Below are 5,177 nucleotides of genomic sequence, written 5' to 3'. Positions count from 1 at the left end.
TTAAATTTTAAAATCAAAGATTAGAACATTATATAAATAATATTAAGAAGATATAAGGTTTTTGTTAAAAGAAATTAAATGCGTAGAATTATGTCAATAAGAAAGAATCAAACAAATCTTCTTCTCTTTCAAATACCAATTTATTTCTATATATGCATTGCTTAATTCTTGTCATTTTGATACTAACCATTTTTTATCCTTACATTATAGATATCAGAAAAAAATTAACTATGGATGCTCAACAAAATAATTCTGAGAACACTATTACAAGCCCACTTCTTCCAAATGACTTGGTGCAATCAAGCCAAATTGTTCAAAATTATTTGGATAGTTTGGGAACAATCATTTCTGAGTCTTGTAAAAAAATTACAGATGAAATTCATAATGTGAGCTTTCATGTTCGAGGTGTCCAAGATTCTCAAATCTTGCAGATGGGACAATATACAAAGGAAATTCATGACGCATGGAAGAAATCATTTGGGTTCTTTGAATTTATGAAAGACATCTGCTATGATGAAGAGCACATTGATGGCGAAAATAACCTTTTCCTCACTAATGAATTCCACATGTTTTTGCATCACTATAATGAAATCTAGGAGTCATATTATTTGACATTATAGATTTTTTTTATTAATTTGTCTATTCAACTTATCAATTTTGATGAACGTATTTTACTTTTCCTTTCTCTTAAATAAATTTAGTATTATACATACAAGACTATTTGGTATTTAGTATATTTTTAGATCTTATCTACACAAAAAAGTTCCTCCTATATGTAGTTGTGAATTGTTAAACTATTAATTAGAAATGAATAAATATCTATCTTATCTAAAGTGCAATGCCATTAAATTAATGTGATATTTTAAACCAATTTTATAAAAAATAATTTACTAAATCTACTATTTTTTTAATGTTTGGTTACAAATTTATTTCATAGAAATGAATAAATCAAGTATGAATTTCCAATCGGATCAAGAAAGAAGACAATACCAAATGGAGCAACAAAGAGCATACCAGATAGAATACCAAATAGAGTATCGTAGACAATGAGAAGAACAAATAACACAAGCTAAAAGAGAAGAAGAAAGAAGAAGGAAAAATGAAGTCCGACGACTAAATTATGCTAGAAGAAGGGCATGATTGCTAATACAAGAATTGGAATTACAAAATAGGGATAGAATTCCTCGTCAACAAACATCCGATGAAGTATCTCATTTTGAAACACAAGGGAGACATGAAGTTGATTTTGAATAAGTGATAGGTACAATCAAGCATTACCTGTATTTGTGGAAATGAGTCGCCAGAATGAAAATTCAAGAACAACAGACCGTGTTCCTGAAACACCTCATCCTACAAGCGAAAATAGGATAAATTTAGGTGGACAAGGCAACAGAGAAAATATACAAAACCCAACTGTATTTCTTAAGAATAATTTCTATAGATCCCAAATGCAGTTTTGATAACAACTGGATAGCTTGAAAATGCCACAGATGTGTTATATTTGTCAGGAATCCTATCTACGAATGAAATTGGTCCATACATCAGAAGGTCCAGTATGCAATAGATGTTGACCAGAAGGCTGTGATCAATCGGCCACATTTCTCAGGAAATTTCTAGTGTAACCGCCCCAAAGCTGTACATGTCAGCTTCTGGACTGGTTTTCCCTGTTATGGAGCACTCTGGAGCAACATACCCCCGTGTGTCCGCCACCATGGTCATATGGGAAGCCTCCTGGTCACGTTCCATCAGTCTCGCCAAACCAAAATCACCCAACTTGGCATTGAAATCAGAATCCAACATTACGTTGCTTGCCTTCATGTCTCGATGAACGACACGTTGGTCCCACTCTTCGTGGAGATAAACAAGAGCAGAGGCAATGTCGCAAGCGATACTGTATCTTCGGCTCCAATCCAGCGTATCCTCCTCTTCCCCAAAAATGTGTTTATCCAGACTCCCATTTGGCAAGTACTCGTAGACCAGAAGTAACTCTCCCTTTTTGTGGCACCATCCTAAAAGCCGCACAAGATTACGGTGTCTCAACCTGTTGATTGTTTGAACTTCGAAGACATACTCCTTTCTTTCTTGTTTCGATCCTTGAGCTATTCTTTTCACAGCCAGCGCCTCCCTGGTGCCAGGCAGGATTCCTTTGTAAACACTGCCGAAGCCGCCTTGTCCAAGCTTTTCTTTCTCGTAGAAATTTCCTATCGCGACACTGAGCTCGGCGTAGAAAAATCTTTGGGGGCCATGAAAACAGCATTCATCCAACTTTGGATTGCTCTCTTCCCTAGCCTTACCTTCTCTTCCCCTTTTTCTGAAATACTGCCACCAGCGAACAACTATGAAGCCACATAGGACCACAACAATGAAGAACATGCATATCAAATAAACTTTCACAGAAAATCTGTTTGCATTGCCATTTCTAAGTAATTCACCAGGAGGTCTGACTCCCCACTAATATTCAGAAGTAAAATTCCAAACTTTTACGGTGTGCGTCTCTGTGTACTCTCCAGTGGCAGCCGAGAAGCCAATCTTGATGTACTCTGGTAGACAGTTGCTCAGATCTATTGTATGGTTAAATAGAGGGATTTTGGGTTTAGAAGAATTATACTAGAGAAAGATGTGCAGAACCTTTTCTACACTGTCATAATCCACCCAGGCATCCCAAGTCGCATTTGTCAGATTTTGGTGTGTAGAGCGATTAAATACACTGGATGTATTGAGCGGAAAAATGAACTTCGAGAAAATGCTATTGACGTCGATCCCAACATGATTGTCATCAGGATCCCAATCGTTGTTGTATGTATCAAAATCCACAGCAACCATCTGATAAGATGATTGTTTAAAGCTTTCCTCATTAAACAAGCCAAGAAATCCACCATAAGCATCCTCTAGTGGTTCTAGTTCGAATGGTGCCATGAAGAGCGCAAGTCCATCTCCATGATTATCGTATATTTCGTTGTTCATATCAATATTGAATTGAAAGTAAGTTGAAAAATTGGCCAGAGGCCCAGTAGAGCTATTCCATAGCGAAATACGGTCAGTATAATACGCCCAGCCGGAACTGTTCTTAAGGTTCCCTGATGCTTCATTTCGTGTAAGGTACAGGGCTCTTTGATTACTCTCTTGATATGTGGCATCATTTTTCCTTTCTATACCTGTTAGAGGAGGGAACCTAAAAGCAAAGTTTCCTGGATGCGATGATAATAGGAAAAGAGAAACACAGGTTAAGAAAAGGAAGGCCCCTGTAGGGTGAGTGAATTTAGCCATCCTAGTATGTGATTTAGAGGGTCTCTGAGGGTAATTTGTTAGCAATTATATTTTGTAGTGCCTTTCATAGGAAGAAGGCTATTGCAATTGTTCAGCCGATTGCATTTCGAGATAGGAACGAACACATAGGCCTCTCTCTTCATTATTATCTTACAGGATTAGGACCTTCTGATTCGTTAGTCGGGATGGACCTTCGATGGCCCGCAGGTTTCATCGAGCTCTTCGTGGACGTAGGGATCAGAGCCCAAGAAAACTCTTTTTGATATCAAGCAACGTATAATTCTTGGTGGAAATCCTTGTGGATATTCTAACGAAGTACAAACTAATTGTGAAAAACATGGGCTTCTCGTTTGATATTAGATTTCAGTCTTTATGAAGGCACGCTGGCATGGTGCACAAGATGGTGGATGGCATATAAGTTGAGTTGTTTCTACAAAATGTTAAATGCCTCGTTAGTTTGTTCTCTCTAGATAACTAATTGATTTTATGATTCGGCATTTCCTAGAAAACACATAGAAGTTAAGCATTTCTTGCAGTTGGTCGGATGATTCCATTTTGGCCTACCAACGAACAGATAGGCCTCTCCGTGTTGCGTTAAAGTTCATTATTGTTTTGTGACGGATAAGCCCTTGGAAATTGCTAGTCACGATGAAACTTCGATGAAACGCATCGAGGTCTTCGTTGACGTTGACATATCATAAAGAGCGTGCAAGAGAAATATTTTCGATGTCATCCACTACAGAATTTGTTGTGGAATGCCTTTGGGCATTACTAAAGAAACACATTGAATACGTTGAAATTATCGGCGGTTCGTGTTGCAACGTTCCGCAAGTTTAGTCTTTTCAAAGCGAATAGGCATGGCCCACAAAATGCTGATATCATAAACGTCCAATTTCCCCTATAACATCGTCAATTTGTTTTCTCTAATATTATGATCCGGAATTTCCTAGAAAACAAGAGCACTTAAAGGAGCTGAGGTCCCTCTCTTTTGATCAAAATGGAAGATCCGGAATTTCCTAGAAAACAAGAGCACTTAAAGGAGCTGAGGTCCCTCTCTTTTGATCAAAATGGAAGATGAATCTTTTTTTTAAAGGTTAGGACATTGGGTGATCACTACAAGGAGCTGAGGTCCCTCTCTTTTGATCAAAATGGAAGATGAATCTTTTTTTTAAAGGTTAGGACATTGGGTGATCACTACAACATGAAGGGGGGTTTTAAGATAATATTGGAGATAATTTTTGAGTAAATTGTTGTAAATGGAGACAAAAAGAGAGTTGTGTATTGTCTTAAGTATTGTCTTTAAGTGAGTGTCTTAGACTATTGTCTTAGAAAGACAATAAGGAACAACACTATTATTGTGTCTTAGAGATGAGTTTAATTTTTTCCTTATAGAAACATCTTCAATCTCGCTTATTTTCTTCTTGAAAATAGTTTGAGAAAAGATGGTATGAAAATAATAAGTTCTATATATATATATTGCAATGTAATTAATTAATTCATGTTAAGGCATGATGGATTTGAACCACCATCCCTTGCTTGTAATGCAAGGGCTCATCCATTGAGCTAGCACCTTTTAAAATAAGGAAAAATAATAGTCTAAGGTTTTACAAATAAGAGATACAAGAAGGGAGCAAGGCAGACTGATTCAATGAGTAGGAACATTGATGATGACTTGAGACTTGCATGTGGATAGATGGTGATAGGCTTTGGTAGCTTTACATCTTGCACTCAAGATTACATGCTCATCACATAGACGTTGAAACAAATTAGATGGAACTGAAACTTGTTTTAATTGTAAAGTTTAATACATGGTTTCAAATGTTGCTTAAAAGGCTAAAGCTTTTGGTAGTTTTAAAAGAACTAAACTCTAATTAAAATGCCTTTAAAAGTATGTTCTCTACATGTGCTGA

At 36.7% G+C, this 5,177-nt stretch overlaps 1 pseudogene; it reads right to left on the bottom strand.

Annotated features, from left to right (window-relative positions):
* Nucleotides 1–1,602: 1,602 nt before the first annotated feature.
* LOC149558925 (L-type lectin-domain containing receptor kinase IX.1 pseudogene) lies at nt 1,603–3,267 on the bottom strand (annotated as a pseudogene).
* Nucleotides 3,268–5,177: the final 1,910 nt, after the last annotated feature.

The sequence above is a fragment of the Cupressus sempervirens genome, chromosome 5 (assembly GCF_028749045.1).
Source record: "Cupressus sempervirens isolate cs-2001-9-10 chromosome 5, ASM2874904v1, whole genome shotgun sequence".
In the NCBI taxonomy this organism is placed as follows: Eukaryota; Viridiplantae; Streptophyta; class Pinopsida; order Cupressales; family Cupressaceae; genus Cupressus; species Cupressus sempervirens.
The sequence above is the reverse complement of the archived record's forward strand: the minus strand, read 5'-3'. Positions and strand labels throughout refer to the sequence as shown.